The 25197-nt window shown below is 51.1% G+C and overlaps 1 pseudogene; it reads left to right on the top strand.

The window, feature by feature from the left end:
• The first annotated feature begins 1723 nt into the window (after positions 1–1723).
• On the top strand, positions 1724–19728 carry LOC103064272 (antigen peptide transporter 2-like; annotated as a pseudogene).
• The last annotated feature ends 5469 nt before the right edge of the window (positions 19729–25197 follow it).

The raw sequence follows: 25197 nt of genomic DNA, 5'->3' as shown, positions 1-25197 counted from the left end.
TCCATCATTCAGCTTCTCTTTAGGACCCTGCTGGGCTTGAGTTTAACAAGAGAGAGCAGCGATAGCCTTTCTCCACACCTGCGTCATTTTATAAATTCGCCTCATTCCCTCCACAAGTTCCCTTCCTTCAAAGCTAAAAATCCGAGCCAAAAGGCACCCCTTTCTTCCCAGCATGCTACTAGCGAGCAAGGCTGTATAAGACTTTGGACCAGTGTTTCTCAACCTTGGCAACTTTAAGATGTTGAGCTGGTTGGGGAATTCTGGGAGTTGGAGTCCACACATCTTAAAGTTGCCAAGGTTGAGAAACACTGCTTTGGACTGAAAGGGAGAATGCCGCTGGGAGAATGGAGTCGCGTTGCCCGTCGACAACTCGCATCTTTCTTGTTTGGCGAGCCTCTCCTGCTGGACCCTTCCTGCTCCTGGAGAAATAGCCACAGGTGATTTCCGGGAAATCATACAAGAAAGAGTTTGAACAAGTCACGTGGTTTGGGATTGACGGAACAGATGGTCTTGCAGGCGATATGTTTTTGCATCCTGGAAAACTGCGATTTAACAGCTGCGGCACACAGTCAGGGGGAAGAAGCTGAGTTCAGCTCTTGCTTAGAGGAAGTAATCAGGTTCACCCAACTTGTCAGACTCCGTCTGATTGCCCTGACGGTCCTCCCATTCCTGAGTCAGGAGAAAAGAAGAAATTGACCTCCGAACTTCACTGGGTCTGAACGTCGAGGGCGTGGAGTCTGGCTGTCCTTAAAAGTTTAATAGGGGACAGTTTCAGGGCAGCATTTGGTCACCCACCCCCCAGCCTGGCTCTCTTTCTCCCCTCTAGATAACCTACAGTTATCCATGCTCAGAGCTGTAAGGTTCACTAGCCTGGATTCCATAATTTCCAATGAGACTCCAGACAGAGGTTTTTCCAAAGAAAGTGGAAAAGCTTTGATTGTTGGCCAAGAGAAAAGCGGGGTGAACCACTCTCTGTCCGGCTGGCAGAGAAAAGACAGAGACCGGCCACACCTAGAACAGTTTACAACAGCTCTTATAGCTTTTTGTCATCAGGAAGCATCTAGGAGGAGGGACACACACACCCGTGTGCCCGCCTTCCAAGGTTGTCAAAACATTAGCTTCAAGTTCCTAGTCCTCACTTGTTCCGGGGGTCATAAAGCATTGCTAAGTTTTTGGCTAAGAAAACTAACGTATTGCAGAGGATGTGGTTACATAATGTGGTTAGAAGCAAGAGTAGGTGCAAAGGTTCATGCACGCTCAGGAAATGCATCCAGGAGTTCTGAAGCGAGATATTAGCTTAACCACATCTTTCCATTTCCTTTCACACCACTGTAGCATAGCTCTAATGTGTAATGAGTTATTCCTACTTGCAAAAGCATTTTTCTTTCCTTAATACCATCTAGTCTGACCCTTAATAGGTTAGCAAAAGCTTGAAATACAGAAGCAAAATAGGCAGTTATTCCAACCATTCCTTACAGAGCGATGTGAGGGTGAGCAGACCGGGCGTGTGGACCTGCACATCTCCTCCTGGCTGGCCCTGGGTCCAAAGGGAACCAAGGGACGCCTTCCTGGCCCCCTTTAATGATATCAGTTGCGCGCAGCTGGAGTCTCCACCCCGGCACTCTTTCAAAGAGAAGGTACCTGTAGGCAGTTGGCTGGCCAGCTTAGATTATTTTGGTGTGGCGGGAGCTGAGGGGGAAAGTGAACTAGCCTTGGCAGAAAGATGAAGCCCTCACAGAGGGGGGGTGGCTGCTTTGCTGCCAGGAAAACTGTGACAGAAAGGAGGGGGCTGCGAAGAGGCCAGGACTTGGCAAATGGCTGTGGAGCTGCCCCTTTCTCTGCCCAGTGCCACCCGGCTTTGGCAGATGGTGGTCGATCAGTCCCCCAACGGGGCACTGTGCTGCGAGGAAGCCGGTGAGTAGAAGAGAGCAAGCAGGCACACAGTGGGGAAGACGCTGGTTGTTTGCTGAGCACGCTGGCAGCTGCTGGCAACAGAGCATCGCTTTCGATGCGTATTTCCCATGGTGTCCCTGCTTACTCTCCTTTAGCCCCTTTCTCCCCAGTGAACGTAAATACAAACATTAATTCCCTTCTTGTTAATTATCCAGCACCAGGGTGAGCATCCCAAAGGGCAGGGGAGCGGTCAGGAGGCAAATAAAAGCAGAAGGCATGAAACCAATTTCAGCATTGTACTCTTGTCAGTTTCAAGTCAGAAAGCACAGTCCCACTCATGTGATTTCCCACTTAGTGACTCCTTTGCTTAGCAACCGAGTTGCCGGTCATAATTGTGGTCACTAAATGAGGACTACCTGTATATTGAATTGAGCTTCAGACTTCTTGAGCAAGCAACACAGGGTTGGTGTTGCAGGATCCCATTTAGCTGCCCTGTTTCGCCATCTGGCAGCAACGTAACCAGTTAACGCTTGTGCTCTGTACCTCTCTTTCACTTGGATATGAGTCTCAAAGAAAAAGCTTTCTTAAGAGCATCCATTGTCAATGGATTAATCCGTTAATTAATGACAGCTCTGGGGGCAGGCAGTCGCCAGCAGGAAGTGTGCTTCGTCTGCATCAGAGCCGGGACTTGTGTCAGGGATCCTGCTGCTGTGTTCAGTTCAGAATGAAAGCGTTCCTGCCCCTTTTCAAAATGGGGAATAGCATCAGCCGGAGATAATGTAATCTCACGTGGCTGGGATAGATCTGTCCTGTGTGAATATTTTGCACCCCCGTCAAATCCAGTACATGCTCATATATGGAGCTGTGACTGAGTGTTCATTTGAGGAGCAGGAACCAACTCCTCTGCTGTTTCCCTTCTAGCTCTGCGTTTGCCAGCTGCTGTGGGGGGCTCTTCACATTCACCGTCTCCCGGATGGTCATCCGGATTCACAACTTGCTCTTCTCTTCTCTGGTGCGGCAGGACCGGGCCTTCTTCCAGAAGGTGAAGGCAGGTGAGGCCCCAAACAGGCAGGTGCTCTTTCTGTAATTGTGCAAAGGAAAAGATTCTCTCAAATCAAGTCTGACTCCAATGACTACACGGACCATTCATCTAATATTCTTGGGAAAATGATGGAAGTATTTTGCCACTGCCGCCTTCTGTTGTCTCTTCTTTTCCCCCAGCTCTCATTCAGGTTTAATCTTGCTTAGCATTTTGAGCAGAACTAATGCCATGGCTGGGCTTTTCTTTGCGATGCACCCTGCTCCTGCGTGCATCATAACCATGTTGTTTTCTTGCTGACCATAAAGAAATGGTTTTCATTCATTTTCTTTTGGCATGTTCTTTTTCCCCCACTTTCTCAGTCCAGTCTGCTACCCTGGGCTCTTCTGGTGGTCTCCCATCCAAGTACTAACGCTCAGTGCCAACATCTTCCTGCACAGCCTGATCCAGCCCATCGGGCTCTATGGCTTCATGCTTGGCCTGTCTGGCGCCTGATGCTGCTGACACTGGTTGAGATTCCCCTCATGATAGCTGTCCAGAAGGTCTATGATGCCCGTCACCAGGTAGGGGCTGTGGAGACAGACAGCAGCCTGGAGGGAAGCCACCTCTGGGCTCCTGGGACCAGTTGCACGCAGGAAAGGAGTCCCAGCTCGGCTGAGGGAGGATGATGGGCCAACCCAGGGAAAGGAAAGATGGGCCAGAGAAGGGAAGAGAAAAGAAATTGCAATAGAGATGAGTAGGCAAGATGGCAGCCATACAATCTCCCCCACCTTTGTGTGGCTTGCACAGAAGAGTGGGTCCTTGGATGCACAGCCTGTACCTTGCCTCTTTTGCCCCCAGCTACCCCCAGTGGATGTCTGGGGTTAAACAGAAAGAAAAAGGGCAAGGGTCTGGCAGATGCTGGAGCCACTCTGGCAGAGGTAGGAAAATGAGGGCTACCCTTTTCCTGGGCCTGACGAGAAGGAAACCACGGGCGGGCGTATGTCTCTCTCCCCTCGGCTAAAAAGAAGAGAAGGCCCCTGCTGGCACCTGCAAGGAGAAGGACCTGGAGAGAAAAGAAGAAGAGGGAAGCCAGTTTGAAGGCAGAGGCTGCCAGGAATACAGGGAAAGAGCAAGAAGCTGAAAGAGGAAATAGACATCCTAAGAGGACTACAGAAATGGTTCTGAGAAAATAGGCATGAAAACAGGAAGGATTAACAGGGTGATCAGCAGGCCAACGGTGTGTTAGAAGGTTGGTGCATGTAGACATTTTTATATATTAAGACATTTAGATGTTTAAACATTTATCTTTATAATAAAAGCAGGCCTAGCAAAATGCCAATATTCCCTTTCCTGTATGTATGGTTAACTGTATTTTAGATTGTCAAAAGGTTGCATTCTTGAGGATGAGACCTTTCACACTTTTCAAAATCTCAAGGATGTGTTAATTGCTGACATGGTTTGCCTCTTCCTGACTGGAAAGGCAGCAACTCATGTAAGCAGATAAACTGTCTTGACCTGATAGTCTCTTCTTGTTCAGATGACCCCTCACAAAGAAAGATAAGCGGTCCTGACCTTGTTTCTCAGGGATGTATGTTTACATATGGGTGTTAACACTCAAGGTGATAGAAATTAGTTTACATACAGAAAGGAAGAACCTTATTTGGCATCAGAGAAAGGGGTCCTGGGTAAGGGGAGGAGTATGGATCAAGGTAACTGGCTTTGATTGGATCAGAAAGTCATGACATCTTAGCGTGGGTTTGAATGTAACAGAAGGTATATAAGGTACTGTGGGGAGGGGGCCCAGTGCGGCCACCCACCTAACTGCCTGCTGTCATTGCTTCTGCACTTGGGTGAAGAATAAATCTCCTAACTTCATGCAATTTGTCAGTGTCTTTACTCCCGGCTCAGAAACGGACTTGGTAAGATAACTTTTTCTTCCAACAGGTGGAACCAGAAGCATAAGACTCAGCCATAGGACAAGAAGTGCATAGACTTGAATAGGTGAATTACAGGGATCCAAAAATAAGATGTAGAGCAATGTTTGTTAGAAATAAAGGTGGGGGTGTAAAATAAGCAAGACTATATTTTTTTTTTATTTCTAAAGGCAAAGCTTTATTTTGTGTAATAAAATTCTCCCTCATTCTGGAGGGAGAGAAAATGAAAAACAGCTGATGCCCGAGACTTGTGGAGTCTCCTTGACTCTTGGATCAGCCCAACTCTTAATTAGAGTTTATGAACCTCCCCTCCCCCACAACAGAAATAATGGTGGGGGGGGTACATCTCTCTCTCCAGCTTGCACTCCAAAATCTGGTTGGTTTCAGTGAGAAATAAATGAAATAAAATGGAGCGGAGTTGAGCATTCCAAGAGGAGCGTTTTTGGGGTCTCCCCCAGAGTTGAAGCACTGGGCTTTGCTTTGGGTATCCCACCCCCAGTCAGATGGCTGGTCCAAGGCGGCCTCCAGAAGGCTCACTTTGCCACTTCCTTTGTGGTCCATCCAGGCTTTGCTGAAGGCGATCCAGGACACGCTCAGAGGAAGTGGTACGTGAGGCGGTCTCTTCTGTGGAGACAGTGCGCAGCTTTGCCATGGAGGAGGAGGAGTCACGGCGCTATGAGGCATCCTTGGAGGAGACCCACCAGCTGAAGAACCAGGAGGACTTGGAAACAGCCATTTATTTGATTGTCGTACCCATAGATTCCTCTGGGTCCTCTAAATGAGTGGTTCCCAACCTGTTGCGGTTTCCTGTTGCAGATGTCAAAATAAAAATAAGTTCACAAGATGGCTCAAATTTCAGGAGATTGCCAAATCTTGCAAGATTTTCACACCCTTGCTGCAAAGGTTATGAGAATTTGGTGTGTCCCCAGTCTTGCAAGATTTCATGTCACAGTAACAAAAATTCTTAGTATTCACTTGCTGATCAAGAATGTTTTCCAATTGAAATGTCTAACTGCCAAAGGATAAATGGCAAGTGGATCTCCAACCCAATGGAATCCCATTTTTAGATAGTCTGTCATGCGTTCTTTCTTTGGACCACCAATAACCAGACTGACCCAGACTTACTAGACACAAAGCACTGGAAACCTGACAACTGGTTGGTTTTTCAGTGTCTGGGAAGAGACTTTTATTTTACAAAAGGAAAGCTTACAAATAAAAAAGGAACTGTAAATTATAAATGCCTTCAACAAGTGCAGAATGAATCGTAGTAATAAACTATTTTCTATCTGAACTATTTTCTATAAGCTCTTTATCCACTCTATATTCTTTAAAGTCCAACTTTACTACATTTTCATATCTTTGTATTCTGCATCCCCAATATATTCATTCATTGCTGACCTTCCTATTGCTGTTGCCTTAATCCCTGTCTATTTCTGTGGTCCCTCTCTATAGAGCTACATTCCTTTTTTCAGAGTTCAGTCTTTCATCTTTTTTAGCTTGTTTTCTGTTCTGTCAAAGTCTTGATTTTTTTCTTTGCCTTTTCTGCTCGGTTGCTCTTGGCAGGGCTTCTTGATTCTTCCCTCTTTTCTGAATCTTGGCTCCATCTGAGGGAAGCGGCTTGAAGAACTTTTACCTCCCGTGAGCTCCTGTTTCCTCCCCAGTTCCTGAAAACCCAACAGTTCAAAAACTCACGTGAGTAGATAAATGGGTACTCTCACTCCGGTGGGAGGAAAAATGCCAGGTGGGAGGAAAAATGCCGGCGGCGCCTTGCAAAAAAGGAGCCGGGAGCAGTTGCCGGTAAGCGCGAAAAACCGCAAAAAACCGCGTGCGCCCGAAAAGGGGGCGCGAAGCAACGGAAACCCACCTCCTGCGCTCGCCAGCTGGGCTCTGCTCTAGGAAGGAGGCTCTGGCAAACCACTTCCGAAACAATTGCCTTGAAAACTGCAAGGACTTGTCCAAGCAGTCACTGCAGAGTCGGTAACGACTGAGCGCAGATAAAAAAAAAAAAGTCTGTGGGAAGAGAAAATGGGCCTCTTTCCCCACATTTCCCCCCTTGACCAGGAGTTACCTCTCGTTCCTGCCCTTTATCCCGGTTCCCAGGGTCAGCGGGGTTCTTCCCCTCGCCTTAATGGCAGATCCAGCCGGGTTTCTTTGTCTCCCCGACTGCCGCCCTTTGTGTGTGTGATCGCTGCATTCGCTGGGCTTTTCTCCTGCGGGCCAAGCCAGGGCTCCTTGATTGCTGGCCGATTGCTGCTGAATTGCGGTGCTTCCCAGCTGTTGCAATTGGCGGTGCCTGGGGCATTGAAGGGAAGCTGGCTTTGTTACGGAGCCTCCGTTCCTGCCCTGAGTCAGTGGCCGCCACCTGCCGGCAATTGGCTTGCGGTTTGCCCTCCTTCCTCTTTTCTGCTGCCTGCGCCTGAGGCAATGAAACTGACTAGGGGTGGTGGAACTGAATAGTGGTGTTGGCCGTGCCGTGCCGTGCCGTGCCAGTTGAATCTGACACCTCCACCATCCAAGGCCCTTTAACAGTCTTTTAAGTGGAAGCTTCTCAGGGGACTCTGGGTCAGGCCCTCCCTCTCAGCCCCAGAGCCAGGATGGGGCCATGGGAAAGGTGCAGATTGGGAGTGGGGAGACCCAGGTTTTTGCCCCCCCTTTCCCACATGGGTGATCTTGGAGGTAAATGGAAGGAGACGGAATTGTGTAACTCTGCCTTGAGCTCCTGAATGAAAGATGAGAGAGAAATTCATAATAGGCTGCTGCTCCTTGCTGTGGGGATCCTATTCTGATTTTTATTTTTTCTCCAAAATCAAAAGGGAATCCCCTTAACCCTGCAATTTCTCTCCAGAATCTGTTGGCTTTGTGTGCAAACCCTTTTCTGGTGCCCCCTCAGCCGTGGCAGCCCCCTGGGGGACCCCGGGTCAGTCCCTTCTCTCAGCCCAGCCAAGCTACAGAACTGTGGTGGGGCAAAAAAGAGAACAGACTATAATATAGGCCACCCTGAGCTGCCAGAAATCAAATGGAACAGCCAACAGAGAAATCAATTGTTGAGTTTCCCTCCATAGAAGGGGACAGTAAAGGAAGGGTGTCCTGCCCCATTTCAGAAATTGCATCTGTGCCAAAAGCAAGGAACGAAAGTGCATAAAAGGCTCCATATTGAACTGAAATGGGCTCCACATCAACTCAGGTAGCCCCCTCAACCCACCCAGGAGAGGGAGAGGCCACCATGGCACGAGAGGAAGGAGGCTTCTCACCCGCTGTCCTCTGCTCCTCTCCCACTCCAGCTCCTCCGGTTGAGCCTGAAGCTGCTCTTGCTCTCCTGCGGGTACCACCAGATCCGCTCCGGCCTCATGACCAGAGGAAACTTGGTCTCCTTCATCCTCTACCAGGCAGATGTGGGGGCCCATGTGCAAGTCAGTGAACACTTCGTTTTCTTCTGTAGCACTTCAGGTTCCTCGGTGACTGTGACCTTCTGTGTCCCTCTGTTCATTTGACCCACCCTGCCTTCGTCACAGCCTAGAGTTGAAATGCATTTCCTTCCACAAATTCTATTCCCTGCTTGGTACCTGAATGTATTTGCTTTGACTGTATTTCCTTTCAATGTACAGATCTAGGCTGGAATCCTGGGCCTGTTTATGGGAGGAAGACTCATCTGGCTTTGTGGGAGTTATTGGTGTTTGTATAGGATTGTACAGTGTGTCAGGTTCGGTCAGCACGGGGCTCCAGGGAAGCACGGGGCTTCAGGGAAGCTCGCAGCCAGACCACGCGGAATCCACCGACGGTAGCTAGCGGGGAAAAGAGGAACTGAAAGCGCCGCTAATTAACGGGCCACCTGCGCCCAGCCAAACCGGAAAACCGCAGCGGAAGCTTTTAACTATAAACTGATAACGGCGCGAGCCAGCAATGAACGGGGCCGCAGGCAGCGAAACAAGATCGCAACGCAGCACAGAACCCGCGGGCTTGCACGTAACGGGGAGGAACCAACCCAGCCGGAGGGGGACTGGCAATCAAGGACAATAGACCCTGACCGATCCTGCCATCATGAACAATCAAGGGGGATTATTGGGGGCCCATAATCCGCAGCTGCAACGTGATCGCGGGGCGGGAAAAAATCACGGGAAGGGGGAATATAACAAGTGATGCAATTGTACCAAGCCAGTCCTGGCTTTGCTTGTGACTACTACGTTACGCATGAGTAAACCTTCTTTGTGAACCACACGTGTCACGAGAGTTTCTCTGTCGAACGGGGCAAACCTTACATAAAGCCAGGACTCACCGTTAGCGCTACCCGGTACCACCGAGGAGCGTTTCCTTTTCCAATACAGGCATGACCAGCGACGAGGAATCCGTGGGTCAGCTGGAGCACGAGGAACCCAGGCTCGAGGAGGGACGGTCGGAGCCACCCGGGAGCGACGGGACAGCGGCCAGGACCGGGCGCCCTCCAGCCGAGCGGTGGTCGATGGGCGTGAACCAAGGGCCAGACGGTTCAGGCGTCACGATGACCCGAGGTTCAGGGTCCTGGAACCGCGAGTGGGACGAGAAGTTCGCCCGACTAGAGGAGAGAGTCGAGCGGCGCCTAGACGCCATGGAGGCGATGCTCCAGGCCCTGCTACAGAGAGTGGGACCACCTGCGGTGAGCGAGGGGGCGAGCAACAGGGGTGGCGGTCCGGCACCTCAGCCGGCACCGCCCACGACGCCCCGGTCAGTGGACCGACGGGCGGCAGACGCCCTGAGACTTCGAGGTATCACTGGGAAGTTCTCAGGGGACCCTGAACAGCTGCCGCACTTTTTGACGCACGTTAGGGGGTTCATGCAGAGGGGTGGTCACCTATTCGCTAGGGACAAGGATAGAGTATCCTACGTGGCCGAGCTGCTAGATGGTCAAGCAGCTAGCTGGGTGATCGGACTATACGATGCCAACGCGGCGGAACTACGGAGTTTCCCGGACTTCATGCAGGCGCTCCGGGACAGATTCGAGGACACATTGAGCGCCAAGCGGGCGGAGGACGACATCCTGCAGTTCAGACAGCGGGGCAAGTCGGTATCAGAGTACGCCCTGGAGTTCCGGAGATTGGCAGAGAAGCTCACGGACTGGCCGGAGTCCCTGAGGGTGAAGTATTTTAAGAGGGGGCTCAATCCAGAGATCCTGGAGCGGGCACTGGGGCGGGACGACCCGTCCACAGTGAAAGATTGGATCTGGCTGGCCGGAACGGCGGAATCGGCGTGGCGGCAGATCCAACAGAGCGCGAGGCGACGGGACCAGACGAGGGACCAGCCGAGGGAGAGAACCCCGAGGAAAGGCGGAGCAGTCGGCGGCAGTCCACCGGGGTGCGAGAGGCGACCAGAGCCCCGAACCTGTGCTTCCGGTGCGGAGGCAGAGGCCACCGAGCGGCGCAGTGCCCGACGGAGCGGGAAGGAGCCCCACCACGGCCTGAAGTCAAGCCCCCGCGTGCGACCGGGAAAAGGGCCGGCGACCGACCGCGGAAGGGGGCAGTGGCGGCGGTGACCGAGAAAGGACGCGGGGGGTGGTCGACCCCGGAGACGGCGTCCTCCGGAGAGGACTCGGAGCCGACGGAAAACGAGGCGCGCTCGCACTGAACGGCGTCCCAGTGCGAGCAGAGGAGTCGAGGCGCGTGGACCCAATAGGAGATGAGGACTGCCCTCCGTTCCGGGTGAGAATACACATCCGGGGGGTGAGATCCGGAGGGGAGGCACAGCTGCGGGCGCTACTGGATTCAGGCTGCACCCACTGCTTGATGCACCCAGCTGTGGTCTCGGGGCTCGGACTACAGCTGAGGCGCCTCCGGGAGCCCATTGCATTCAGCCAGCTAGACGGCACGCTGGCGGGGGGGGCCAGCTCAGTATTACACCGAGCCGGTCCAGATGACGATCGGGAGTCACCGGGAAGAACTGAGATTTGTGGTGGTCCCGGTGGCCGACTACGCGGTGGTACTCAGCTTGGCGTGGCTACGACGACGGAACCCATGGGTCGACTGGTCGGCGGAGGCAGTGCGGTTCGGGGTCGACAGGCCGGCGAAGTGCGGGAGCCGAGGGGACCGAGCCGTGGAGACGGGTGCGGCCGCAACCACAGACGGGCAAGTGGAGGGTCCGGGACACCGGGAGACGGGGCGAGAGCAGACGGAGCCTGAGACCCGGCCGGCAGCAGCAGCAGCAGCAGCACCGGGACCCCGGAGACCCGCAACGATCCCGAGGCGTGGGGAGGCAGCGGCGACTGGCGAGACAACCGCAAAGAGAGAGGCCGGGCCCGGGGAACCCACGACGGGCGGCGGAATCCCGAGGCAGTATCGAGACCTGGCGGCAGCGTTCGGGGAGAAGGAGTCCGACCAGCTCCCACCACACCGGCCCAGTGATTGCGCCATCGAGTTAGAGCCAGGGGCGACCCTGCCTAAGCCGAAAATGTACTCCCTGTCAAGGAGAGAAATGGGGGCTCTGCGGGAGTTCATAGACAAGAACCTGGCGCGGGGGTTCATCCAACCCGCGAAGTCGCCATTAGCGGCCCCGGTACTATTCCAGGAGAAGAAGGATGGCTCGCTTCGAATGTGCGTGGACTACCGGGGGCTGAACGCAATCAGCACGGAGTACAAATACCCCCTCCCCCGATGAAGGACTTGATGTCGCATCTGTCTAAGGGGAGGGTGTTCACAAAACTGGACTTGCGCGAAGCTTACTTCAGAGTCAGGATCCGCGCAAAAGATGAGTGGAAGACGGCGTTCAACACGCCGCTCGGAAGCTACCAGTTTTCCGTGATGCCGTTCGGATTAAAAGGGGCCCCGGGGGTATTTATGCAGCTAATAAATGAGGTGCTGCACGACCTACTCTACCGGGGCGTCCTGGTCTACCTGGACGACATCCTCATCTACACCGAAACCCTGGCGGAGCACGTGAGCCTGGTGCGCACGGTGCTCCAGAGACTGCTGAAGGCACAGCTGTACGCGAAGCTATCGAAATGCGAGTTCCATCGAGAGCAACTAGACTACCTCGGCTACCGAATATCCAGCCGGGGAATTGAGATGGACCCGGCGAAAGTGAAGGATGTCCTGGGCTGGGAAGCGCCGCGAACCCGGAGGCAACTCCAAAGCTTCCTAGGGTTTGCGAACTTCTATGGACAGTTTATCCCGAACTTCGCCCAAATCGCCCTTCCCCTAACCGACCTGCTGAAGACCAAGGGCACTGGGAAACCCCCCAAGCCCAGCATGGCACTTGCGTGGACTGCAGAATGCCAGGGCGTTTGAGGAGCTAAAACGGCGGTTCACAGCGGAGCCGATCCTGCGCCATCCTGACCCAGATCGGCGGTTTATAATCCAAGTAGATGCGTCAGACGTGGCAACGGGGGCAGTCCTGCTCCAGCCCAGCCCGGAGGGCCATCCACCCATGCGCCTACGCCTCCCGCAAATTCACCGAGACGGAGAGAAGGTGGATGGTGTGGGAGAAAGAGGCGTACGCAGTCAAGTGGGCACTGGCCACGTGGAGGCATCTACTGGAGGGGGCAGCTGAACCGTTCGAGGTGTGGACGGACCATAAGAACCTCGAGGCCCTGAAGACCCCGCGTAAGCTATCCCCCAAACAGGCGCGGTGGTCCCAGTACTTCGGGAGGTTCAGGTTCACACTAAAACACATCCCCGGGAAGCGCAACTTCCTAGCAGATGGACTGTCTCGCATGCCCCAGCACGCCAGCCTACGGGAGGAGATCGTGGACTCCATCATCCCTGCCAGCAGACTGGCTGCAAAGGCGGTGACCCGAAGCCAGACCAAGGGGGAGCGACGGGACGCGGCGCCTGAAGTAAGGCAAGGGTTCGCGGAGGCGGCGGAGCGGGACGCTTGGCTCAAGCAGAACCAAGAGGCGCTAACCAGCCAAGAGGGGTTGTGGTGGCACGAAGGAAAGCTGTACGTGCCCGAGGGTTGCCGACGGGAGGTCATGGAAAGAGCCCACGACAGCCGGAGCGCGGGGCATTACGGCTTCGTAAAGACGCTCCACTTAATCCGGCGGCAATTTTGGTGGCCCACGCTCCGTAAGGACGTGGAGGCGTACTCGGGGGGTTGCCCGGTGTGCACGACGGCGAAAGGGGCCAAAGGCAAACCTAGAGGGCTACTCCAGTCGGTAGCGGAACCCGACGGCCCATGGCAAGAGGTTGCCATGGACTTCATAGTAGAGCTCCCAGAGAGTAAGGGGAAGACCGCCATTTGGGTGGTTACGGACTTATTCTCTAAACAAGCGCACTTTGTAGCGTGCCGGCGAGTCCCCACAGCAGAGGGGTTGGCAAGACTGTTCGTGCAACGTGTTTACCGGCTCCACGGCGCGCCCCGACGGGTCGTCAGCGATCGGGGCGGCAACTTCATCACGCGGTTCTGGAGGGAGTTCCTGAAGCGGGTGGGGACGAAACAAGCCCTTTCCTCCGCGGCGCATCCGCAGACGGACGGAGCCACGGAACGCCTGAACGGGGGGCTCGAACAGTACCTGCGCTGCTACGTGGGGCACCAACAGGACGATTGGGCGGAGCTACTACCATTCGCGGAAGTGGCATACAACAACGCCGTCCACAAGAGTACCGGGTTCTCTCCATTCAAAGTAGCCACCGGGAGAGACTTCGTCCCCATGCCGGAGTTGCCTCAGCCGGAATCCCAGATCAACTCCCTGGACGCCTGGTTCGCCCAAATCGACGCGACCCGGCGAGCGGCGCACGCGGCATTGCAAAGAGCCAAGGCCGACTACAAGAAACACGCGGACCACAAGAGGCTCCCCGAGGAGCCGTGGAAAGTGGGGGACCAGGTGTATCTGTCAACCAAAAACCTAAAGACGCACCAGGCATCGAAAAAACTCAGCCCGAGGTTTGTGGGGCCGTTCCCCATTGCAGAGGTCATCAATCCAGTAACCGTCAGGCTGACGCTCCCGAAAAGCCTCGGAAGGATCCACCCGGTATTTCATTGCTGCCTGCTAAAGCTGCACCAGCCGGGGAACGCCTGGCACAAGACAGAGGGAGTGCCACCACCCATCATGGTCGGGGGGGAGCAGCATTTCGAGATCAACCAGATACTGGACGCCCGGAGGCACAAGGGGCAGACCCAGCTCCTAGTGCAATGGAAACATTTTCCCAAGTCCCACAGCGAATGGGTGAGTAAAACCCACATAAGGGCACCGGACCTAGTGCGGGACTTTTACAAGAAATACCCCGGGAAGCCGAAATAGAGCCGGGGGGGGAATTGTCTTCAGGGGGGCGGTATGTCAGGTTCGGTCAGCACGGGGCTCCAGGGAAGCACGGGGCTTCAGGGAAGCTCGCAGCCAGACCACGCGGAATCCACCGACGGTAGCTAGCGGGGAAAAGAGGAACTGAAAGCGCCGCTAATTAACGGGCCACCTGCGCCCAGCCAAACCGGAAAACCGCAGTGGAAGCTTTTAACTATAAACTGATAACGGCGCGAGCCAGCAATGAACGGGGCCGCAGGCAGCGAAACAAGATCGCAACGCAGCACAGAACCCGCGGGCTTGCACGTAACGGGGAGGAACCAACCCAGCCGGAGGGGGACTGGCAATCAAGGACAATAGACCCTGACCGATCCTGCCATCATGAACAATCAAGGGGGATTATTGGGGGCCCATAATCCGCAGCTGCAACGTGATCGCGGGGCGGGAAAAAAGCGCGGGAAGGGGGGAATATAACAAGTGATGCAATTGTACCAAGCCAGTCCTGGCTTTGCTTGTGACTACTACGTTACGCATGAGTAAACCTTCTTTGTGAACCACACGTGTCACGAGAGTTTCTCTGTCGAACGGGGCAAACCTTACACAGTGTATGTTGGACCATGTGGGGTGGTCGTTCTGAAATGGATGTTCGAATGCATTGGAGCTACAGATCTGCTGCTGTTACTGCATGTTCCAAGTGATGAAAAGGGATCAAGACGGAAGTGCTCATAAACACCCATTGGTCGCTTCCATGACAGATTTAAAAATTTCCTTTGATTTTCTCTGGATGAAGGAACACTGCATGTTTTGCAGAAATATTTGCATTATACACAAACAAACAAGTAGCAAGTGAGCGTAAGCAAAAAATCAAACAAATCATTTAGATGCATACTTTAAAAATGGCTGTTTTTCCTTTGAGGAAATGGCTGCCATACATTATCGATTTGGTTGGTGCTTCCGGTTTTGTCTAAATTATTCTCTCTGCTCTAAGTTATTTGCCCTCAAAGATGCTGTTTTCCAAAAATACCACTTTGGGGGGATTTTTTTTTTTTTCTGAATCCCTATAAGGACTGTGAAGACTTTCTAGATTTCAAATCAGATTCCTGTGGCTTCTTTTTTAGAAAAAAATGTGGCCACTTGAAACTATTGTGAACTGAAACCAGCAATTTGCACAGAGGTTGGTTCAAAGTTGCAAGATGGACTTGACTGAAACTGGAGTCACCTTGGGATCCTGAGGTAGTAAGCTGAACTGGGAAGTCATCAAAACCTCCCACAGAAGTGTAGGCCAAACTCTTCTGCATTGTTGCCATGAAAACTGCAGGGACACATCTACATGGTCAGCAGGAGTCCAGTTGGACTTCAGCGTATCATTAATATTGATTGGCTTCCCCAAGGCAGCTTCCTTCAAACACACAAATTGATTCCAAGCTCACCTTTCAAAGGAATCATTCATATCCTTACGAATATGTAATAGGTTTTGGAATTCCACATAAAAAGCTCCGGACAAATGCACTGAGAGAGATCCCTAACTGAGAGAAGTTGAATTTCTCATTCAAACAGGGCTTTTGAGTGTTGCTGTAGACCTTGATACTCAAAAGTGGAGTAGCGAGCTGCATTCAACTCTTTGCAGAGGCTCTCATGTCTTAATGCTGCTGCCCCTTCCTTTCCCCCCACAGACCCCGATGTACACGTCTGGGGATGCCCTGAGCAACGTGGGAGCCACAGAGAAGGTCTTGGAGTACCTTCGCCGGGAGCCGTCCGTCTGCACAGGAGGGACGCTGTCTCCAGAATCCCTCCACGGACACGCCTGCTTCCGAAACGTTTCCTCCCGCTATCCCTCTTGCCCCAACATCCAGGCCTTGAAGGTACCCTGTGGGAAGCTGAAAAGCTCACGGGCTGCTTTGCATGGCACCCTAACAGCACATCATTGCTAACCAGAACCTTTTGTCTTTCGTAAACATTTATAGAATGTTGAGTTTTAAAAGGGCTTTAAAAAACAAAGCACATTTCTGTACTGAACTGGATACAGAGTGTAGGATCTGCATCTGTGTTGATGAACATTGCATATCCCTGCCTCATTTGCGAGCATTTGCCTCCCTTTCCCTAGAAAGTCTCCTTTGAGCTGCGCCCTGGAGAAGCGATGGCACTGGTGGGCCTGAACGGCAGCAGGAAGAGCAGCTGTGTCACCCTCCTGGAGCGCTTCTATGAGCCCCAGTCTGGGGAGGTCCTGCTGGACGGAGTCCCGGTCAGGGATTATGGGCACAAGCATTTCCACAGGCAGGTGAGGGAGGGAGCAGCCTGGTGGGGAGCAGCGGGGGAGGGGCGGGCAGCCTCCAGCTTTCTCCTCTTCTGGACTGAAGCTTTTGGGGCTCTGGGTGCCAGAAGGGCAGTGACGGTCTTCACAGAAGGGGGGTCGTTCAGCAAGGAGGAGAGCGTGGTTGGGAGATGGAGGGGGAAGAAACATTAGGCCATGTGGTTTGGGTGAGACCAACCCAGCATCCATCAGGGTTATTACCTGGGTACCTTTGGGTGGTTGAACGGCTACACTGGGAGATTTTTTGGGGTGGGGGTGCTACAGAGTGGGGAGGACCACATGACATAAGAGGACAAAGTTGGAATTGTTTGGGATTTGGGAGACATTGCAGGTTTCTTTGTGTGCTTGTTTAAAAATACTAATTTTTATTCATACACTGCACTTTTTATGAATTGTGAGCCACAGACCTGGAATTCCCTGGTGGTCTTGTCTGACGCAAGGTGTGGAATCCCTTTCCCCCGGGTTCTGCCCAATAAGACCCCGAAGACGAGAATTGGCTGTTCCTCTTTTTATTGAAGCGCTTCAAGAAAAAGGACTCCATCTCGCTAATGGGAGAAGACCCCCAAGCAAACTTTTACATCTATTTTTATACTTGTTGAAAAACAAAGGGAATAAACATAATTGGTTACATTGAGATAAGAAAATAGGTATAATTGGTTACAATGTTGCACAGATGCACCTGATTCCATGTTACATATGAATATCCCATAATAAGCTTAGCATGTTCTATGTTTTCTAAAATTCTCACCTTTGGGGTATGTGTTTTGCTATGCTAATTAAGCAAAGGTTACCTCTCGGTCAAGCCTCTAGCTTTGCCAATTAAGTGAAGGTTGTCTCTCAGTCAAGCCTCCACTTTTCTGCATCCCTAACACTCCCCTTATCTCTAACATTCCTCTTTTATGCCAAGCCACCTGCAGTTTTTACATGATTCACACTTACAAATCTCATCTTCTGACCAGAAGGGTCTTATTGCTGCTCTCTGTCTCTCATCCAGGGACCAACAAGGTCTGACCCTACTTAGCTTCTCAAAGTCAGCCGAGCCTGGCTGGGTGCAGCCACGTAGCCTCCAGATTAAAAAGAGCAGAAAACAGCTCAACATCTCCATTTGGGAGACATAGTGAGTCTTACATCTGGAACAGCTGTGCCTTGAGTGTCATCCAGCCCCACCCTGGAAAGGTGCCTGACAAGGAAGATCGATGGAGTCTCTCCTTCAGCCCAGCCCTGTCCTGAGAGGCCTCCTGTGGTGCTGGTGGGCCAGGAGCCCGTCCTCTTCTCTGGCTCTTTCTGGGAGAATCTCACCTACAGCCTGCAAGGCTGCAGTGAGGAAGACATGAGCAGAGCAGCAAAAGAAGCCGATGCCTTGGGATTCATCTGTGAGCTGGAAGGAGGCTTCGCTGCAGGTGGGCAAAATCCACCCCCCTCGGTTCATTCCCTAAAGGCTCACTTTCCTCCCAGAAAACCCACCGGTCCTGGTTCTTGGCTTCCCTGAAGTGAAATCCTGCTTGCCTCTGTTGCAACTTAGAAAGCTTCAGGTACACTGACAGTTGTAACCGTAACCCTACCACTAAAGCATTAGTGCAGAAGAGAAAATTCAAATGAAGCTTATTGCCCTGTTGTGCTGTTCACAAAACACAGTCCTGAAGTCTCTTCCACAGCTGTCAAAGGCGCAGGGGGCAGTTCCCCTCCTCCGAGGCTGGAGAGTCCTGGGCTTCAAGGCTCGCCTCTCCTGGGAACCCCGTCCTTGTTCTTCAGCCGATGGCTTCGCCAACCCTTCAGGGCAATGAGATTTAGAGGTCGGCCTTGACTCTCCTCTTGCTCCCCTCTGTCTTTCTCGCTGCCTTCCTGCAAAAGTGGGGGAGACGGGGGTCCAGCTCTCCCCCGGGCAGAAGCAGCGGCTGGCCATTGCCCGGGCCCTGGTCCACACCCCCAAAGTCTTGGTGCTGGACGAAGCCACGAGCGCCCTGGACCCCAAGAGTGAAGCAGTGAGTGTGGGGGGGGGAGAAGTGGGGAGCTGCAAGAGGACCCTGGTGGGGTTAGTTCCTTAGGAGCCCTGAGAGGGCTTAATCTGTTTTTTTTGTGAGATGACAGTGCAGGGAAATTAGGTTTAGTGGAATAATTTCTTCCAAGTTTACATTGGTGGTGAATAGAGTTTAAAATCTAGCTGTCACTCCCTCATGAGAAGTTTAGAGTTCTTATACTGAGGTTATTTTCTCTTTTATCGGCTCGTCTTCTGGGGGTTATTATGATCTGTCTCTCAGTTCCTCAGGGGGATACCTGCTTACGAACAATGAAAACTTTATTTAACAATACCACCGTATGGACAGACTATATGGATCTAAGTGAACGTTGTGCCTATTTTCACAAGAACAGTTTATTCATACAGATATAAATATATTTATTGATTTCACCAGCCTGAGATGCCGCTCCAATTGTCAACTCTGAGCAGCGGACAACCCTACCACACAGAAGCAAAATTAAAACAGCAAAAAAACAGTATTACAGGATGAAATAAAATATTTCGATATAATATTTCTGTGCCTGTGAAGCCCACAGGATTGTGGTGCTGGGGAGGGAGGTGGAAATGGTGGGGAGCTTCTCCTCTGTGCTAGTTACAGATTATAGATGACAGATCATGGATACAGACTCCCTTCCCTTCCCTTCCCGTCTCTCTGTCCCCTGCCTCTTTTCTTTCCAAGAAAGAAAACTTTACTGGGAAGTAACGAGAGACCCCAGATGAGGCAATGGCAAAGCGCTTCCATCCTGTTGCCAAGAAAGCTACAGAGAGTCCAAAAAAAGGAGTTAAGAAACAGCTCATGGTAGCACCCGGGGACTTTGGCTAATCTGGAAAAAAGCAAGGCAAAATTGGGCCTGGTTGGAATTTGGAGGGGAGATCAGCAGGAAATCCCAGGGCTGGCTGCCAGATTGATGCATCACCAGGAGTCGAGCTGACTCTGGAGAGTCTTTGCCTTTACTCGGTCGGTTTTAGTGCTGTGAACGGAGGGGTGGCTTATATTGTTTGCAGACCACAAAATATTTGGGGGCAACCCTCTCTGCAGCACAGCTGGCTCTATTAAAGAGCAGGAGAAGCGCCTTTCTGTGGAAACAGGAGGGACCTTCTCTCCAGGGCTTCTGAGGAACCCACCCAGGATCTCCTCTGGACCATTGCTTCCTTCCCCAGATCCTGCAGTCTCTGCGGAGCAGCCGGCCCCGGACGGTGCTGGTGATTGCTCACCGGATGTGGACAGTGGAGGATGCAGACAAGATTGTGGTCCTGGAAGGCTGGGAGATTGTGGAGGAGAGGACTCACACTGAGCTGATGGGCTGGAGGGGCCCCTACTACAGGCTGGTGGAAAGGACCCAGGCGGAGTGACTTCCAGAGCTGCAGTGGAGGAGTTGCTCAGCCATAGGATCAGTAGCAACCTGATCACTGGAAACTCTACTGTGGAAGGTGCAAAATCCTCTTTCAAGCAACTTTCTTGTTTGGTAAATATACAAATACCCCAATTTTTTCCTTTGTTTAAATTTAGCATGTGAGAACTTTATACAAAACCCACTCTTTGCCTAAATGTTAAATATTTTAATAATGGTTGCAGCAGGTTGGCCTCCTGCTCTTTATTGTGTAAATAAAGTCTCTGTGTGATCGCTTTTAGTTCTGTCAAATCTGTATTTGAATGAAAGTCACACCATAGTGGTTCCGCAGGGTAATTATGCTCAAAATCCTACAAGCTAGACTTCAGCAGTATATGAACCGAGAACTACCGGATGTACAAGCTGGGTTTCGAAGAGGCAGAGGAACTAGAGATCAAATCGCCAACATTCGCTGGATCATGGAGAAAGCACGAGAGTTCCAGAAAAACATCTACCTCTGCTTCATTGACTATGCAAAAGCCTTTGATTGTGTGGATCGCAACAAACTGTGGCAAATCCTTAAAGAGATGGGGGTACCAGACCACCTTACCTGTCTCCTGAGAAATCTGTATGCGGGCCAAGAAGCAACAGTTAGAACCGGTCATGGAACAACCGATTGGTTCAAAACAGGAAAAGGAGTACAACAAGGCTGTATACTGTCACCCTGATTATTTAACCTATATGCAGAGTACATCATGAGAAATGCCAGGCTGGAAGAATCACAAGCCGGAATTAAGATTGCAGGGAGAAACAACAACAACCTCAGATATGCAGACAATACCACCCTAATGGCAGAAAGTGAAGAACTAAAGAGCCTCTTGATGAGGGTGAAAGAGGAGAGTGTGAAAGCTGGCTTGAAACTCAACATTAAAAAAACTAAGATCATGGCATCTGGACCCATCAATTCCTGGCAAATAGAAGGGGTAGAAATGGAAGCAGTAACAGACTTCATTTATTTGGGCTCCAAGATCACCGCAGATGGAGACTGCAGCCATGAAATTAAAAGACGCTTGCTCCTTGGGAGGAAAGCTATGGCAAACCTAGATAGCATATTAAAAAGCAAAGACATAACCTTGCCAACAAAGATCCGCATAGTCAAAGCTATGGATTTTCTAGTAGTAATGTATGGCTGTGAGAGCTGGACATAAAGAAGGCTGAGCGCCGAAGAATTGATGCCTTTGAACTGTGGTGCTGGAGAAGACTCTTAAGAGTCCCCTGGACTGCTAAGGAGGTCAAACCAGTCAATCTTAAAGGAAATCAACCCTGACTGCTCATCGGAAGGATTGATAATGAAGCTCAAGCTCAGATACTTTGGTCACCTAATGCGAAGAGAGGACTCTTTGGAAAAGACCCTGATGCAGGGAAAGATTGAAGGCAAAAGGAGAAGAGGACGGCAGAGGATGAGATGGTTAGATAGCATCACTGAAGCAATGAGCATGAAACTGAGCAACCTCCGGGAGGCAGTGAAGGACAGGAAGGCCTGGCGCAATATGGTTCATGGGGTCATGAAGAGTCAGACACGACTTAACAACTGAACAACAACAAATTAAACATAAATATCACCTTCTCTGGTCAACAATTACCTTTCTTCAGGAGACAATATACAGGAACAAACAGAATTAAGGGTTATTTAGAAATGCCTTGTCCATGACTTAAGCAGGAAGCTACTAACTAATGGGACAAAAGCTACTTTAAAAAAGAGATACGGTACAGAAAAAACTACTAATTAAAGAAGGAGGCTTTCATAAAATTTGACCAGTTCGGCTATCACTGCTAATATTTTAAGTCAAAATAATTTGACTTTTCATTACATTTCCCTAAAAATCATTTTGAAAGGTCAAGCCGACACAAATGGGAAGGAAAAAGAGCAAGACTAGACAGAAAACCCTGAGATGAAATGGATTGGTACTGACACAGTGTTGCTGATAATTTGGGCATCAAGGCTTAATTGGTGGAGTTTTTAATTGTTTTTATGTTGTATGCCTCCCATAGCCATGTTTTTGTGAGATAGGCAGCTATCTAAATATGCCACATCAATATAAATATATAAACAAATACATAAGTAAATTTAGGATTTATGGGTTGGATACCAAAGAACAAGAGCACCGAGGCAGATGCCAGGATGGCAACGAACTTTGAAGAAAATTTATTAAGAAATTACACCCACATTTGCTCCAAGTGCCAGGAAGTCCATCCCCAAAGAGCTGGGGGAGCCCAAACAGCGCAGACGAATTCGGCTCACGAGGCAACCGGATCTGCAGGGCAAATGTCCCAGCCCTTTTCTCCCTCCTGGCCCTTTGCAATGCTCACCCTGGTGCTGGGAGGGTCAACAAGAGGGCAATTCATATTTCTGTTTATGCTGATTGAGGAGGAAGGGATTGCGAGTGAGCACACAGGTGCATGGTGGGGAACTCACGGTAAGGGGATCATGCTGGTACCTGCTGTTTGCCTGGCAGCCTGTCACTGACTCACATGGGCAAAGGGTGCCCATCAACCAAATAGGTCTCAGAGAAGTTTGTTCCCTTCCTAGGGAAGCCCTGCGCCCCGGAGAACAGCTGCTCAGGAGGAGATGGCTTGTCTAAGCAACCTTTCCGCTCTGCCAGGGGGAAAAGGGGGAAAAAAACTGGTCAGATACAGGGTCATGGGTTCCTTTTCCATGGTAACTGGTCTGACTGACGCAGACCCCAAAGAGGCCCCAAGAGCACTGGGCCCTGGACTCTTGGATTTTTATATTTCCCTAGAAGGCTTGGGGAGAAGTTTCATTAAAAAAAAAAACTACCCAAGATACAAAAGTGAAATATAAAGCCTATAAGTCTACATGGGAGTGTTTTCTATTGTCTCTATCCTACACTCTAGTGCTATTACTAATAACACCGTACAATGTTCTTTATACTACATTCTACTACTATTACTATACTACACTCTATACTATTACTTCTATGCTAATTACTATTACTATCAAAATGACTCTATTACTAACAAAATAACTCTGTTAGTAATAGAGACACAGTATTTCCTCTACACTATGCTCTGTTGTATAGCTATTCTACAACAACGTTTCCTTCTTACAAACGCTGTTCTGCCTCAGTTCCTCTCTCTGGGGTTTCATCTGCTTTTTCTTCTCTGTTCCCAGCCAGCATGCAGAGCGCTTGCACCCTTCCATGCAGAGATCTCCTGCTGGCCCTTTTCCTTGCGCTGCCTCCACACTGCTTTTCCTCTGGACCACCCAGTCTCTGTGAAGGAAAACACCTCCTTTCACTTGGCTGCTGCTGCTGTGCGTCCCAGACACACAGGGCTCCACCGCCCTCCCCGGTCTCCTCCCACCTCTTGCCAGGCTACGGCTTCACAGGCACCTCCGCCAGGCTAGCACTGGGGAGGAGGCTCAGCGGGGAGGGGAGGGAGGCCGTGCGGGGCCACAATTCTTTCTCCGCAGGCTGCTCTTCCACATGCAGGACCCCCGGGAGTCTCTTTCGCACAACCTACAAAATACCGTGTCTTTTTTTTTCCTGGAGATAGCAGCCAACGATACAGAGGAGGGCTGGTGGCAGATGGATCAAAGCTTGTGAGGGGTCCACCTGTTTCATCCAATTTCTTTTTTACTGAACCAGAAAGTGGCATTTGGTCCAACGTCCTGCTTAAGGTAAAATGCACAGTGGGGGATGGCCCTCGTTTCCCCCTCAAATGATTCTGCAGCCTTTGCTTGTGACAACCTCCCTGCGTAGTAGACCCTCCGCTGTGGAACCTCCCCTGCCAGAAGACGTGTCCCTTCCTGCCAGCTCTACCCACGTCCGCTCTCCTCTTGTGGATGGACAAGCCTTTTGGGTGCTTGAGATCAGGAATTCATGTCCTTCCTTTAATATCCTCCGGGTTCAACATGTTGATCTCTTTCTACTCTTCCCCACAGAAGCCAAAAAGCCCTGCTGAATTTTATTTAAAGAAAAATAAGGATGTTTTAACTTTTTATTTTTATGGGGTTATTAAACAACACAAATAATATAAGTACAAAATCTTTATATATAGTTTTATTTTTGAACTATTAAAAATAAAACAGCACTAAAAAGAAGAAAAAGGGAAAGATCATTTCCACCTAAACTTAGTCCAGATAAACTCTGTCCGCAGACCCGAGTCATCTATTGCTGACCCCCCCCCAGAAGAGGACCCCGCATTCTGAGATTTCCAAAGTGGGAAGGAAAGCAGCCCTCTCCGTCCAGAGATTCAGCGAGGGGGTCCAGGAAGCCCCCCCACCCTCCAGGCGCTACCAAAGCACTGTGGCCTGCGTTTCACGTGGCTGTGTGCCTGCAGCCTACCAGGGCATCCAGCAATGGCGAGTGCCACAATTCAGCCCTTCCAGTCTTTCTGCCACCCCATCTGCACTGGGCCATCTGCTCCTCTGGGACAGGAGCAAGATAGGTTGCACTGGCTGCAGGAAGTTTTTAGAGTCTTCTTTGGTTAAGTGCATGCTTGCATAAACTCCCCCCTCCCCCCCCAATCCTTTTTCAAATGAGTTTTAGCCTTGAGGTATCACTCAGATCTGGAGCTTCTTTCTTGCTCCTCCCTGCCCTAATTAATGACATTTCACCACAATCATCACTAGTTGTTTAAGGGGGTTTCACAATGCCTCTTCTTTAGATATTCTGTTGCACTGATCACACGTATGGATGTCCTCTGGCAGGAGTGGGGTGGAAGTAGCTCTTCCTGATCTCTTTTGGATATCATCGATCATGGTGTCCTTCGGGACTGGCTCCGCAAGTTAAGAGTTGGGGGCACCGTCTTGCCCTGGTCCTCCTCTCTCCTCTGGGGTTGGTTCTAGCTGGTGTTGATTGGGGAGAGAGGTTAAGCCCATATCACCCATTCTGCAGGTTTTGTGGGGCTTTGACACTCTCCCCACTCCTTTAATATCTAAGTCAAGCTGCTGGGTGAGGCCATCCGATGGCAGAGGGTGAGGCACTATCCGTATGCTGATGATCCCGTTGTAACATCTCCATCCCAGCCTGGCCAAGGGAGGCTGTGGAGGTTCTGTCTTGGTGTCTGGAGGCCATGGGAGTCTGGATGGAGAAGAACTGGCTTCAATTCACCCTGAGTGGCTCTGGGTTTTAGAGCTTGCTGGATCCAGTGATTTTCCATCTTTAATTCTGGATGGGGTCACACTGCCACAGACAGAAACAGTGAGCATTTTGGGAGTCCTCCTGGACTCACAATTCGTGTTTGAGGAGCCGTTTGCAGCCATAGCCAAGATGGCTCTTGCACAACTCCATGTTGTGCACCAATTGTGCCCTTTCCTGGATCAGGTGGCACTGCACATTCATGCATGCTTTGGTCACCTCCCAATTGGACTACTGCAATGAACTCTACAGGGCGTTGCCCTTGAAGAACATCCAGAAGCTGCAATTGGTCCAGAATGCAGCAGCACTGGCTATATAAATTGATTGAT

This window comes from Python bivittatus, unplaced genomic scaffold, assembly GCF_059951505.1.
Source record: "Python bivittatus isolate LINGU-HERP-01145 unplaced genomic scaffold, Pbiv_v1 ctg000810_np1212, whole genome shotgun sequence".
In the NCBI taxonomy this organism is placed as follows: domain Eukaryota; kingdom Metazoa; phylum Chordata; class Lepidosauria; order Squamata; family Pythonidae; genus Python; species Python bivittatus.
This window is presented reverse-complemented; position numbering and strand designations above follow the sequence as displayed.